Consider the following 15,757-nt stretch of genomic DNA (forward strand, 5'->3'; position numbering starts at 1 on the left):
ATATTTCCGTACTTGTATTTTCTTGTATTTCTGTAATATATTTGAAACATTTCCATAGTAGATTTTTTTTTATTTTTGCAGTATTACTATGGTTTCATAAATTATTTCATCAAATAATCTAACGGCACAGAGTGCAAAAAATTAAGTGATAAATAAAAGTGAAAAAAATAAAATGTGCTGATAAATTAGATTGTGTGGTGACTGGGTTTGGCGGCTTTCCAGAATTTTGTTTTAAAATATTAGAAATGGCTATCTCTCCCGAAAAGTAAATCAAAATATTTCGCTAATATTGCTCTTTGGGTAGAAGAGGTTCCAGACTTCTGGCCTAATGCCTTCAATATGCAGGTACAGTAATTCCTCGGTTATTGCGGTTAATGGGGACCGAGACCACCCGCAAAAACTGAAAATCCGCTAAGTAGCGGCGCCCCTTCAAAAATGCTTAAAAAACGTATACAGGTAAACAGTCCACAAATTTACTTAAATAAAAGTATAAGTATGGAGATTTCAAAATACTCATAGAAGTACAAAATTTACCAAAACTTACTCAAGTAAATTTAACAGAGTAAATGTACTCTGTTACTAACCCCCTTTGGCTATCAATGTGTGTGAGTGTGTGAATGGGTTATGTGTGAAGTGTATTGAAAGCGCTTCGGATGTCCTCAGTGACTGGTAAACCGCTATATGAATGTAGTCCACTTACCATTCATTATCTGCCCATGAAGAGGGACTGTATACTCAATAATTTATTTTGAAATTGATTCAAAACCACACTACAAAAAATAACAAAATACATAAAATAAAGTAAATATTTTGCACATAAATTTGGTGATTTTAATAAACCAAATGATCCTAGAAAACAGTTTTTGTTCCACTCACAAATATTTCTTTGCCTGTTTTGTGTATTCTGTATGCTATTTTTATAGAAATAGAAACACTGCCTTATTTTGTGTGTTATTTACTGTCTCCTTGTGTTAAAAAATACTTATTTGAAAAGTTAGCAAAAATACACAAACTTTAACATAAACAAGCCTTTTTGTAGGTCAAGAAACTTGTATGTATTCTACATAACATGATACTCACCTCGAGAGGCCCGCCATGATTGTCCACCAGCTTGCTGTTAAGGGCACCTAAAAAAACCTTGTGAAAGGCTGGCCAAATAAATGAGAATAAAAATTATGCAATTTAGTCACTTCGAGTCTCCGTAGATTGTATTCTTCCTTTTGCTTTGAAGCACAAGTCTTTGGGCGCACTACATGATTGTCACATATATTGGTCAAATATTACATATGCACAACTATTATTAACCAAAACAAGTTTTTGCACAGCACCAATGCACACGTTTTTTCTGTTGTGGTTGGTCAATATGGATTTTTCTAAGGATTTTGTGTTGTTTACTTAATATATGTAAAGTGTCTAAAAGGTTACGTTTTTGGTATTTTAGGTTCTTTTTTTTAATATGTAAACATACAATTATTATTTTTTGTGTGTTTTTCAGGTATGTATGCCACGATTAGCTTTAAAATAATGTATGGTTTGTTCTTGTATGTCATAGTTTAAACGTTGTTGCACTGATCCATCCATCCATTATTTGCTCCGCTTATCCTAAGTGGGTTGCGGGGGTGCTGGAGCCCACCCCAGTTATCTTCGTGCAGTGGACAGGGGACACCCTGAACTGGTTGCCAGCCAGTCGCAGGGCACACAGAGACAAGACAACTCGCTCTCTCATTTACACCTAGGGACAGTTTGGACCGGTCAATTAACCTGACATGCATGTTTTTGGAACGTGGGAGGAAACCGGAGTGCCCGGAGGAAACCCACGCAAGCACTTGGAGAACATTCAAACTTAAACTAACGAGAACAGTCAAATTGGAACTCACGACCTCAGAACTGTGCCGCACACGCACTAACCACTGCGCTGCCGTGCTGCCTGCACTCAGGTCAATATTTTAAATTCACATTTTGTGCAGGGATTCCAGTTGTTTTAATATAAAATGGTTCCAGGCTTAATTAGGTTAAAAGTTCACTGGATTGTGAAAAAAATAAATGTTAATATGGTTTAGTAGAATAATAGATTTTTAGCAAAAATATTATTTCAGTTTATGCATAATACTACATTATTATTGGTAATATATTGATCAAAGTGACCCCCCAAAACTTTACATCTTTACGTCTTTTTTCATTCTTTTTTCTTCCTTTTTTCACATTTTTCATGCTTTTTTTCAGGTTTATTTCTATTTTCTCTCCCATTTTTTTTCCTTTTTTGTCTTGTTTTCCGAGTTTTTACTTCTCTTTTCTTGTTTTTTTTCTTTTTGTTCTCCATTTTCCTTTTTTGTTTTATTTTTTCTTCTTTCTTTTTTTCCTAGCTTTTTGCTTATTTTTTCTTGCTTTTTTTCTTTTTTTCTATTTCGCCCTTCTAATTTTCTCCGTTTTTTGGTCTTGTTTTCCTAGCTTTTTACCTCTTTTTGTTTCTTGCTTTAATATGTTTTTCTTACTTCTCCTTTGTCTTTTTTACTTTTTATTTTATTAGATCTTATTTCGTTTCTTTTTTATTGTTGTCTTTAATGGTTGTCTTTTTTTTGTTTTGTTTTTTGCTGTATTTTTCCTCCTATCAAGTCATGTTGATCATAATGTTACATACTCATCTCATCTCATCTCATTAGCCGTACCGACACCCTGAACTGGTTGCCAGCCAATCGCAGGGCACACGGGTACAAACAACTCACTCGCTCATTCACACCTAGGGACAATTTGGACCGGCCAATTCACCTGAAATGTATGTTTTTGGAATGTGGGAGGAAACCAGAGTGCCCGGAGGAAACCCACGCAAGCACGAGGAGAACATACAAACTCCGCACAGGAAGTCTGGAGCTGGATTTTAACCCACGCAGGAGGTTCCCATGACATGAACTGTGCCGCACAAGCGCTAACCACTGCGCCGCCGTGCTGCCCATGTTACATACTAATTGGTAATATATGGATTAAAGCAACAAAACAATCTGCAGAACCACTTTGGAGCAGAAAGAGTCGCTTGTTTTTAGTCAGCCGTGTTCGATGTCAGAAGTTCAAACGTTTGTTCGACGATTTGTACACAACCCGTGCAGCAGGACGAGTCAGTGGATGACACAGCATAGATTACAAAAGCAAACACTCAGGTTTGTAATTTTCAGATTTCAGATTTCAGATCTTAGATCTACTTTATTGTCATTCTAGTACACGTGTATACAGAACGAAATGTCGATACATCTGACCCGCACAGTTTCCTTGAATGTACAGATATTTGTAGTATTGAGTGCTAATAATATACTAAATAATTATGGCTATGTATAGTATTTTACATTAGCGCAAATAGTGCAAGAGGAGTAGCCAACCAGATGTGCAAAATGGGCAGTCAGGTAAACAAGTCAGGTAAACAGAACAATAACACTGTAACAATAACGCTGTAAGTACAATAGTGCAGAGAAACAGATGTGCAAGGAGTGGCTAGCTATAAAGAACTGCCAGTAGTGCAAAAAGTCAAACAGAACCCACAGATGTACAGATTAGCAGCAGTTTAGATTTACTATGTGTTTGAGTGACCATTTAACAGTCTAATGGCCAGGGGGACAAGACTATTGTGGAACCTGGTGGTCCTGCACCGCACACTGCAGTACCTCTTCCCAGAGGCTTGCAGAGTGAACAGTCCATGATGGGGGTGAGAGGGGTCCCTGATAATGTTCTTAGCTTGGGATAGGCAGCGCTTCTGGCCAATGTCCTGAATGGAGGGAAGACTATTGTGGAACCTGGTGGTCCTGCACCGCACACTGCAGTACCTCTTCCCAGAGGCTAGCAGAGTGAACAGTCCATGATGGGGGTGAGAGGGGTCCCTGATAATGTTCTTAGCTTGGGATAGGCAGCGCTTCTGGCCAATGTCCTGAATGGAGGGAAGAGAAGTCCCGATGATTTTCTCTGCTGTCCTCGTCACCCTCCTCACACTACCCCAGTAGGTAGCGCTGCAGCCTCCACACCACACAGAGATACAGCTGGTCAGGATACTCTGTATGGTGCCCCTGTAGAATGTGATGAGGGAGGGTGGGGGCAGGCGGGCTCTCCTCATCCTCCGCAGGAAGTACAGGCGCTGCTGTGCCCTCTTAACCAGTGATGCAGTGTTCACGGACCAGGTGAGTTTGTTTGTGATGTGCACCCCTAGGAACTTGATGCTGCTGACAACCTCCACAGCCTTGTTGTTGATGAAAAGTGGGGCATGGTTGGGCTGTTTTTTTTCTGAAGTCGACAATGATCTCTTTAGTTTTGTCAACATTCAGGACCAGGCTGTTGTCCCTGCACCAGCCCACCAACTGCTCCACCTCCTCTCTGTAGGCCAGGTCGTTGTCGTCCCTGATGAGGCCCACCACTGTTGTGTCGTCCGCAAACTTCACGATGTGGTTTGTGGCGGACCTAGGGACGCAGTCGTGTGTCATCAGGGTGAACAGCAAGGGGCTCAGGACACAGCCTTGGGGGGAGCCCGTGCTGAGGTTGATGACATCGGAGATGTTCTGACCAATCCGCACTGACTGGGGTCTGTCAGTGAGGAAGTCCAGCAGCCAGTTCCGCAGGGGGGTGTTGAAACCCAGGAGTCTCATTTTGTCTACCAGGTGTTGTGGGATGATGGTGTTGAATGCTGAACTGAAGTCCAGGAACAGCATCCGCACATGGGTGTTCTTCTCCTCTAGGTGTGTCAGGCTCAGGTGAAGCGCAGAGGAGATGGCTTCCCCGGTGGAGCGGTTTGTCCGGTAGGCAAACTGAAAGGGGTCGAGTGAGGAGGGGAGACTGGAGGTGATGTGCTCTTTAACCAGTCTCTCAAAGCACTTCATTATGATGGGAGTCAGTGCAACGGGCCGGTAATCGTTGAATGATAAGATCTGGGGTTTCTTTGGCACTGGGATGATGGTGGCAATCTTAAAGCATGATGGTACTGTGGCTTGGTCTAGCGAGGTGTTGAAAATGTCTGTTAGTACACAAGCCAGCTGATCGGTGCACTCCCTAAGGACCCGCCCTGGAATGTTGTCCGGGCCTGAAGCCTTCCGTGTGTTGACCCTTCTCAGGGTCTTCCTCACGTCAGTTGAGTCCAGGTGGAGCGCTCTTTCGTCCTGATTTGGAACCGCTTTCGCTGCAGGGGTGCCATTTTGTGCCTCGAACCTCCCAAAGAAGTTGTTGAGGTCATTCAGAAAGTCCATGCTAGTGTCCTGCACAGGGGCGGTGGTTGGCTTGTATCTGGTGATGGCCTGAATGCCTTTCCACATATCCCTGGTGTTGGTTGTGGTGAGGAAACGGTCCTGGATTTTTTGACTGTGCGATCGCTTTGCTAGTCTGATAGCTTGGTTCAGGTTAGCCCTCGCTGATCTCAGCGCCTCCTCGTCACCAGATTTAAAGGCAAGGTTCCGTACCTTTAGCAGTTTGCATATCTCAGCAGTCATCCAGGGCTTCTGATTGGCACGGGTGCAGATGGTTTTGGTATTGCTGACGTCTTCTGCGCATTTACTGATGTAGGCTGACACAGACATGGCGTACTCATCTATATTTATTTTGTTGTTGTAAGTGGCAGCCGATTTGAACATGTCCCAATCTGTGCATTCAAAGCAGTCCTGTAGTGCCTCCATTGCCCCCTCAGTCCACACCCTCACCTGCTTCACTGTAGGTTTTTCTCTGGTCAGCAGGGGCTTGTATGCAGGAATTAGCATAACAGAAAGGTGATCTGATGAGCCAAGGTGGGGGCGGGGGGCTGCTCTGTATGCTCCTTTGATATTTGTGTAGGCCAAGTCTAATGTGTTCCTACCTCTTGTAGCAAAGTTGACATGCTGGTGGAAATGCGGGAGAACTGTTTTCATGTTGGCCTGGTTAAAGTCCCCCGCCGCAATGTAAATGCACTCGGTGTAAGCATGCTGCAGTTCACTCACAGTTCGGTAGAGAACGTCCATTGCCTCCTTAGTATTAGCGCTTGGTGGCACGTACACGGCAGTAATGATGGTAGCACTAAACTCCCTCGGTAGGTAGTAGGGTCTGCAGATCACCGTCAAAAGTTCAATGTTTCGTGAGCAGTGATTCGAGATTATCTTAGCATTTCTACACCAGTTGTTGTTGGTATAAATGCATAGTCCGCCACCCCTGCTCTTACCGGTGAGCTCGCCGCTTCTATCAGCGCGGAAAGCAGTTAGCCCCACAATGCTAACAGCGTCATCCGGGATAGATGAGTTTAGCCATGTCTCCGTCAGAATTATAGCGCAACAGTTTGTCATCTCGCGGTTCGATGTAAGTTCCACTTGTAAATGGTCCAGTTTGTTGTCCAGGGAGCGAACGTTGGAGAGGAAAATAGATGGGAGAGGCGTTTTGAAGGGTTTAGCCTTCAGCCTAGCCGTTAGCCCGGCCCGACAACCTCGTTTCCTCCCCCGGTCACAGCGCTTCCTCTTTCCACTTTTCTTCGCTGCTTTGTAGGCCGCTGGGTCTTGTTGACGTAGCACTCCGAGGCTAAGTAAACACTCCAGAGTGATCGTAGAAATGAGCGTTGTATTTCTGGATGTTCGCATATCCAGCAAAAAACTGCGATCGTATATTAATCTACAGTTAGAATTGTCTTTGTTCGCCCTCAAAAACTGAGTCGAAGACTGGGGTTTTTGAGCAAAATAAGAGAAACTGTTGGGAGCAGATGCAGCCGCAGCCGTACAGGGCGCCGCCATTTTGAATTTTCGTCTGCCTCCTTTGAGTTTCAGACTGCCGTCTGTGATGATCTTCGACGAGGAGCCCAAGAGGCCATTGCAACTGTCTGTTGCAGATGGTTGCGGCGGCGGAGGCATGTTTGGCCGTGGCCGCGGTTTAGGTGCCGGCCTCGAGGGACAGGGCAGCGAGCCGTACTGGGGAGTTGGCGGCTGCGATTCTAAACCGTTGTGAAGGGGAGTGTCTGGTGGCGTTGGCGTCTGTGGGGGGGACGGCTGTTCTCCCGGTGCCTGCTGCGGTGTGGGCGGTTGTGGGGGTGGATGGCTCGGAGCATGAATTGGGCTTTCTTTTCCCGGGTGGCGCCTGGGGGTGACGGGTGGGTGGTTCTGGGAGCCCAAAGATTGGTTGACGGACTGCGAGGCAAAGGGACTGGCTTGTTTGGGAGGTGCTGGCGCCTGTTTCTTAGTGCCTCTACGGGCCATGAGAGGACTGGGCCCCCTGGATCCACTCGGAGTCTGTGGTGTAAGCTGGGCTGATCCATTTCTCTGCTGAGGCGGCGTAGATGTGTGCTCCCGGGCTGGGCTGTCTTTACGGGGAGGTTGAGTGTCCCCATCATGCCCCACAAGGCTGCCAGGCCGCTTCCTCTCCAGTTCGCTGTCCGATGTCGATGGATGGTTGGGCAACGCAAACATGCCCGACACGTTGAAGTCTACCTCTTCAGGAAAGAACCAATCAGCATGCTGAATGATTGGCTCAATAATGGCAACTACATGGACTGAAGTTGCTGCAGCCATTTCTGCCAATGTCCCCTCTGTCTTTGCCCACAGTAGGTTGGGCCGAAGGACGATGGCAATGTTGCTCGGAGACATTTTGTTGACATCACACTCTTGAGCCAGTTTGGCCAAAAACTTCACCAGGTACCTAAAGTTGGCTTTGTTAGTCTTTGGCAAGCGGTCACATGTCACCCACAAAGCTTGAAGTCTCTTGTCAGGGTCGGACATGTTTGACGCCTGTGTCCACTCATCATACAGGCCAAAGGTCATGAGAGGTTCGGGAAGTTCCCGAAGATACGACTTCAGTGCTCCAGCGACGGCGTGAGGGTCTGAGTAGAACTCTTCAAGCTGAGAAGTGGAACAGTCCAGTGCGGCTTTCAGCTTTTTTAGTTTTGAAGCTCCCGCTGCAATTCTGAAAAGACCCTCTTCTTTCATTCCCGTCTCCAGCAGCATCATTACGCAGGCCTCGATAGGTAGAGCAATGTCCCGGTTACTTCGTTTCAGGTGCTCTTCCAGGGCCGTGCCAAACGCCGGCTTCTCCATCCAGGACTCTTGCTGTAATTGAATATTTGGAATAGCTTCTTCCAGAGCTGCTAAAGACCTTTTGTGGTAGTCTGCTTGAGCCTCTAATAATATAAGATAATAGCGTGCGTAGTCTCCTTCTTTAGATGCAAAGTTATACATGTCTGCTGATAACTGGTCTTTGCACATTTCTACTTTGTTCAGAGCTTCTTCCATCTCATCTTTGAGGGAGTCCACTTTAGCTGCCATGGCTTGGTTGCTAGATTTGGTTGCCTTTTACCACCTTGTCTTAGCAGAGTCATAGTCCAGGACCAGTTTGGCAAGTTGCCGCCTCTGTTTTAGTATGTTTGGTATCTCAACTTCGGCCAGCGAGTTGAGTGGATCCAGAATGTCTCTCTCGATCTGCACTTCATGCAACATCAGTTCATTCGCCAACTTGCTCTCTGCCTCACCACAAACATCCATCATCTTGCCGATCAGACTCTCATCTCCCAGCTGAGTCCCGCCTTCTTGCATGACCTGAGACAGTGCAGTCAAGGGTAACTTTTTTATGTCTCTTCTCTGTGTCTGTGCCTAGCTGCCCTTGCAGACAGGACACCAATCTCTTCTGTGTGTTATGCGCCATGAGGCGCACCAGCTCCATGCGTCTCTCGATCTGCAGGTCATCACTGAGCACCTCTGTCTTCTCAGCCCTCCCGACTGTTTGGTTGGCAAGTTGCCTCATACGGTTAAACTGTTTCTTCATGTTGTTTGCCCTCTTTGTTGTGTTTTAATAAGACCAACAGCCCCTACAAAATAAAAAAAACGACACCTCCGCAGAACTCGTATCCCTCAAAGCCGTCTGAAAAGTTAGGCTAGGTAGGAGCCATTGTGCCTCAATAAATCCAACCCAGTCGCTCAATCTTCTCCTCAGAAAAAAACTTTGCAGTAAAAAGCTTGAAGAAACGAAAATAGAGTCCCGCTACTTTTGTGTCGACCAACTGACAACATGCCAGCGACAAGCTTGTTCAGAATTTTATCTTATAATATAAACCGCATTCTGGCGGTCAACATCATCTTGAGTTCAAGTCAACATGAAATTGGGGACTCGCCAGATCGCGCCGTGTTGTGTTGTGTTGAGCTGGTTAGGGTGGTGCATTCACTGGTATATATTGTTACGAATGTATATGACTTTGTACCTGTGTGTGCATGTGTGTGCATATATGCATGTCCGCGTTTGTGTTATTGTGTGGGTTGCGAGGGTGGCGTGCCTTAGATCACGTCTGCCAAGAAAATTTATACGTGAGAGGTTAAACTTGTCACGGGCCAGAAACGGAGACGGGACCCAATTGCGTTCGTTTACTTAGCTTTCTTTAGAAGGAGGAAAGGGCTTGCACCCACGATCCGGTGATCGTCGGTCACGGGTAGCAAATCGCTTGGAACTCGGAAGTGGCACTTCTGTGTCGAGCGAAGGCAGTGTTGAGAGCGGGGAAAAAACAGGTCGATGGCCGGGACGGAGGAGCAAAAACATAGAACGGGTTCAGAAAAGAGGTCGGCACCAGGAATCAGACGGGAATCAGGGCAGGATAGAGTCGGGATTCAAAAAGGCCTGCATTGCGGGTAGCTGAGGTTCGCAGACGAACTGACAAATGTTGACAGGTAGGCGGGGGATTAAAAAGAGGGCAGCAGCCAATCAGCGTCCGCGGCTGTTGGCGCCAACGGAGCAGACTCAGGTGCCCTGCATCAGTAATCATGACAAAACTTGCTTTTCATACCCTCAACGTTGTAATTTTTCATCAAGTGTGCTAAAATGACATTGAGCTAAGGCCAAAGTTCAAAAAGTCATATCAAGATTTTTGGTTAAAAAAAAATTCTCTGACTGCTATCAAGTGCTGTGGAACAAGGTCAAAATCTACTTTGTTGCCTTCCCAACATCATATTTAGTAGAACGGGGCTTCAGTGCAGTACCCTTGCTTCTTTCCAGGCAAAGACACCAACTGAAAATGACTGACCACGGGGATCTACGACTTCTTAGTGAGTTCCAGCCTGAGGTTGAGAAGCTTGTCTCTGCACCAAGCACATCCATCCCATTAATATCAAGTGTGAGACAATGAAGGTTACTGGTGGAATTTTTATTTACCATGCTATGTTGCTGTAACAGTTATAAAACTGCCAAATATAAACTGGTTTACCCAATTGGGTTTTATTTGTGAAATTCACATTTGTGTTTAACCTTTCTCTTTTGTAATTGCAGCATACCAAATATCAAGAAAGAGGTGTTTGTTTCCATTTGTGCTATGAATTCACTGGGGAGCCGAGGGAGCGTGTCGGAGTTATATATTAATATAACTCCATTGCTGGCAAAAATATTCAAGTCCAGGCATTTATAAAGTTCAAAACTACTTCGCGAATGCAGAGCCCGGCCATCTTGGTTGGCCGCCCAGGCCAAACTGACTACAAACTTTCCGTGGGTGTGCACTTAACGTCCCTGTCACAAAGTATCCTTTTAAAGCTGCAATTGCCGTGGATGGATGGTGTTATGAGTGCACTGCATGAAAGAAGTCTAAATGTAGTGGAAGCTAAAGCTCTTGTTGGTGATAAGAATAAGTGGAGAGGTGTTGTGAAAGGATAGTGGGATTGTGGACGCGTTCTATGGGATGGATAGGGCACCTGTATGATACGGTAGGGATAAACTAGTGAAAGCTGTCGGGCCCTGCTGTTGAACAGAAGAGTGTGTTGTGTCACCCTGACCTGAGTGACATGGCTGCTTTCTTGTGTCCCATTTCATCTGGACGGACGAAACCATGACCAGCTTGGGTGCCGAGGTACTTAACTAGTTTGGTTATTTGGGCATTTTAGTTGGCCATGGTCAAATCTTTTGTGTTTTTTGCTACATTTTTCCTTTTTTCTTATCTTTGTTATTTGTATATGTTTGTCTTGCTGTTGGTCACCCCTCTCGAGGGATATGACCATGGTAGAAAGATTGATGGAATTTTTGCAAAAAAGGCAAGTTTAGTTACTTAGACTTTTTTAGTTGGGAACAGAGTAACTGTAAGAGTAATGCTGACAGCAGATTACTATTAATTTCTATTTTATACTAATCAACTGCTGATCAAGGGAAGCATGGCTGCTGAGTGGTTAGCACGTCAACGGCACAGTTATAAGGTCATGAGAACAAACCTTCGTGTGTGGAGTTTGCATGGTCTCCCCGTGCTTGCATGGGTTTCATCCGGGCACTCGGGTTTCCTCCCACATTCCAAAAACATGCATTTCAGGTTAATTGGCTGGTCCAAATTGTCCCTAGGTATGAATGAGTGAGTGAGTTGTCCGTCTCTGTGCTCTCTGCAACTGGCTGGCAACCAGTTTTGGGTGTCCCCTGCCTACTGCCTAAAGATGGCTGGGATGGGCTCCAGGACCCCCGCAACCCTACTGAGGATAAACGGTGCTGATGATGGATGGATGGATGGAACTGCTGATGTCGTGATTACCTAAGTGGAGCCACCTGGGGTAATCATCTGGTGCACTTCCTGATTGGATGGTGTTCCCCACTTGAGCTGTCAGCGTCCAGAGATTGACGTTCGAGTTTACTCCTCGTATCTCTGAGTGTGACTCCAACATACAAGGTATCCACAAATTCCCTTGCCTGATTCATGCCTGCTTCTCGTTGCCTGACCTATTTCTGTTACAAGTTTTACAATCTACTCTCCCGCCCCGGCCACCGACTTACCCGCTACGTTGCACCTTACGCTTTTCATCACGGAGCTGCCGTTCCGCCCGAAGAGGCTTTCGACCAGCAAGAGCCGACGTCCCAAGCCTGTTCCAACGATCCTTGTCAATAAAAACTCTAAAATTGACGCAATTGGATCCGAGTGTCCAATCTGGTCCCTGACAGAACACTCGAACCATAACATGGATCCAGCGGAAGTTTCCCCTACCTCCGGAGAATGCGGAAATGCCGAGCAGCAATCCGCGTTTCAGCGCCTACTGCACACTGAAGGCGCGGTACAACAAATAGCCCATGACGTTTCCACCCTGGTTCGGCAAGTACAGCGACACCAGCAATTGTTCGAGCAGCAAAGCAACTCTTCCCTAGCAGCCCGGCCACAAAATCCGGCTCCACCCCTTCCCGATCAGTCCGGCACCGGCATTGTTGAACCACGAGTGGGTTCGCCGGAGAGATTCGGTGGAGATCCCGCCCAGATCCGCCCCTTCCTCATAAATTGCCGACTAATATTTGACCTACAGCCACGCAGCTTTGTGAACGAAAAGACGAAGGTGGCTTATGTAATAAATCATTTGACTGGAAGAGCCCGCCTTTGGGGAACGGCCGAATATGAACGGGGGGCGACAGCATGCACCTCCTTTAGCCTACTGGGCCAGGAAATGATCAAGGGGTTTGACTCTGGTTCCTCATCGGTTGACGCCGCCCGTTCGATCATGAACATCCGCCAGGGGAGACGTTCCATTGCCGACTATGCTATCGACTTTCGTACACTAGCAGCCCAGAGTCACTGGAACGAAGAGGCGCTGGTCGACGCCTACCTCCACAGTTTGTCCGGTTATCTCAAGGATGAATTAGTATCCCACGCTCCTCCGGCAACACTTGACGAAGCTATCGACTTGACCGCCCGGATCGACCGTAGGGTCCAGGCCAGACGCCGAAAGAGGGAAGGTCCCAGCCAATTCGTCACCAGGCAAAGTCAAGAAGTTAGTAAGGTACCGAACCACTCAACCACGTCCACCACATCTTATGAGATGATAGAGGTGGATCGTACCTCCCTCTCCGTCGAAGAGCGCCAGCGAAGGCGTTCCGAACGGCTATGTTTTTACTGCCGCGGCCAGGGTCATAGGGTGGTCAATTGCCCGTTAAAAGCCAACGCTCGTCGGACATAGGGGACGTCCGATTGAGCTCGGCTTTAGTTTTGTTCCCCAAGACTGATAGACCAGTCCTCCGGGCCAGTCTCATTCTTTCCGGTTCATCTCAGTCCTTACATGCCCTGATCGATTCTGGCGCTGAAGCAAATATCCTTGATCTGTCCCTTGCACGCAAAATGGGGATACCTGTTAAACCCCTTCCTAATCCAGTATCAGCTCGGGCTTTAGATGGTCACCTGTTAGGCACCGTGTCTCAAATAACTGTACCCAGTTGTCTGGAAATCACCGAGAGAAGATCCGATTCCATTTACTTTACTCCCCGAGCCAACCCCTCGTTCTGGGTCATCCATGGTGGTCCAACACAACCCCTATTTCGACTGGCGCACTGGGTCGATACTAGAATTGGGCATGGACTGTCACCAAACCTGTCTGCGAGCCGCTCCTTACCCGGATCACCCTGCTTCCACAAGGGCTCCACCCAATCTGTCCAAGGTCCCAGTCTGTTACCACCACCTACGGGAAGTCTTCAGTAAAGCTAAGGCCTCTTCCCTGCCCCCTCATAGACCTTACGACTGCGCGATTGACCTTCTGCCAGGGTCCGTTCCTCCTCGGGGCCGCCTCTACTCCCTGTCTATTCCCGAGAGGGAGGCCATGGAGGAGTACATTTCCGATGCCTTGGCGGCTGGTATTTTTTGGCCCTCCTCTTCCCCAGCGGGGGCGGGATTCTTCTTTGTGGGAAAGAAGGACGGGTCACTCCGACCCTGTATAGATTATCAAGTGCTTAACGACATCACTGTTAAAAATCGCTATCCCTTGCCACTGCTTGCCTCTGTATTTGAACTTCTACAGGGGGCCACGATCTTCACTAAGCTTGACCTGCGTAACGCCTAACATTTAGTCCGTATCCGGGAGGGAGATGAGTGGAAGACGGCATTCAACACACCCACCAACCACTACGAGTACCTGGTAATGCCGTTCGGGTTAACCAACGCCCCAGCCGTTTTCCAATCTTTGATTAATGACATTTTACGAGATGTGCTTAATCGCTTTGTATTTGTGTACCTGGACGATATTTTGATTTTTTCGAAGTCCCTCGAAGAGCACCAAAAGCATGTCCAGCTTGTTCTCCGTCGTCTCCTGGAGAACTCTCTATTTGTTAAAGCGGAGAAGTGCGAGTTTCATGCCAAGACGGTTTCGTTCCTGGGCTACATCGTGGCGGAGGGGAGCCTTCAGATGGATCCTGCCAAGGTATCAGCTGTCACCTCTTGTTCTGTCCCGGAGTCTCGCAAGAAACTCCAACAATTCCTTGGATTTGCCAACTTTTACCGGAGGTTCATCAGGAACTACAGTTCAGTGGCAGTTCCCCTCACGTTCCTCACCAGCCCTAAAGTGCCATTCCGATGGTCCCTCGCGGCCGATGCAGCTTTTAACTGTTTAAAGAACCATTTCTCTACGGCCCCCATACTCCAGGTACCTGACCCCGCACGCCAACTTGTAGTGGAGGTGGACGCCTCAGATGTGGGAGTGGGTGCCGTCTAGTCCCAGCGGTCAAACAAGGACCAGAAGATGCACCCGTGCGCCTTCTTTTCCCGGCGGTTGTCCCCGGCCGAACGCAACTACGACGTGGGGGATCGTGAGTTGTTGGCCGTCAAGCTAGCCCTGGAAGAATGGCGGCATTGGTTGGAGGGGGTAACAGTGCCGTTCATAGTTTGGACAGACCACAAAAATTTGGAATATATTAGATCGGCCAAGCGGCTAAACCCCCGCCAGTCACGTTGGTCCCTGTTCTTCACCCGTTTTAACTTTACTCTGTCCTACAGACCCGGATCTCGTAATGTGAAGCCCGACGCCCTCTCCCGGCAATTCCAGAATCCCAATGAGATACCTCAGGGTCCTGCGACGGTTCTTCCGGCTTCCCGTATGGTGGCGGCGGTTTCCTGGGATATTGAATCCCGAGTCAGAGAGGCGCTACCTGATCAAGCGGGTCCCAGCTCCTGTCCCGAGGGTCGACTATTCGTCCCCGAACCCTTACGGTCCGAGGTCCTCCAATGGAGGCACGATTCTCGCCTGTCTTGCCATCCGGGGTCGGCTCGGACCCACAGTTTCTTGTCCCGACGCTTCTGGTGGCCTTTCATGGCCAATGATGTATCGGAATATGTCTCAGCCTGTCCAGTGTGTGCCAAGAACAAAGCCTCTCACCAACGTCCGGCCGGTCTGTTACATCCTCTACCGGTTCCCCGCCAGCCATGGTCCCACATCGCCTTGGACTTTGTGGCGGGGTTGCCAGTATCTGAGGGGATGAGGACCGTACTTACTCTCGTGGACCGGTTCAGTAAGATAGTCCATTTCGTGGCACTACCCAAGCTCCCCTCCGCCAAGGAAACCGCGTTGGTAGTTCAGCAACACGTGTTCCGCCTCCATGGCATCCCTCAGGACGTTGTCTCTGACCGGGGTCCCAAATTCTCGTCCGTTTTTTGGAAGGAGTTCTGTCGTCTGCTGGGTGCCTCAGTTAGCCTCTCATCGGGGTTCCACCCTCAATCCAACGGTCAGTCAGAGCGAGTTAACCAGGATCTGGAAACAGCACTTCGCTGTATGGTCTCTCGTGAACCGTTGTCTTGGGCTCGGCAATTGGCATGGGTGGAGTATGCCCACAATTCTCTGGTTAGCTCCTCCACGGCTATGTCCCCTTTCCAGTGCGTATATGGCTACCAACCTACTATGTTCCCTAGCCAGGAAGTGGAAGCCTCCTGTCCGTCGGCGAACCTGGGCTCGTGCCCGAGCCACACTCCTTCGGGCAGGCAAGGCTCATTCAGTCGGGGCTAATCGACGGAGGAGTCCTGCTCCAAATTATCATGTGGGCCAGAGTGTTTGGCTTTCATCCGCTGATCTACCATTGAGGGTTGAGTCGAGGAAACTGGCTC

The 15,757-nt window shown here is 47.8% G+C and overlaps 1 pseudogene; it reads right to left on the minus strand.

The window, feature by feature from the left end:
• Nucleotides 1–109: 109 nt before the first annotated feature.
• On the minus strand, nucleotides 110–8,978 carry LOC148353395 (rho GTPase-activating protein 17 pseudogene; annotated as a pseudogene).
• Nucleotides 8,979–15,757: the final 6,779 nt, after the last annotated feature.

The sequence above is a fragment of the Urocampus carinirostris genome, chromosome 14 (assembly GCF_059441175.1).
Source record: "Urocampus carinirostris isolate Australia breed hairy pipefish chromosome 14, RoL_Ucar_1.0, whole genome shotgun sequence".
In the NCBI taxonomy this organism is placed as follows: domain Eukaryota; kingdom Metazoa; phylum Chordata; class Actinopteri; order Syngnathiformes; family Syngnathidae; genus Urocampus; species Urocampus carinirostris.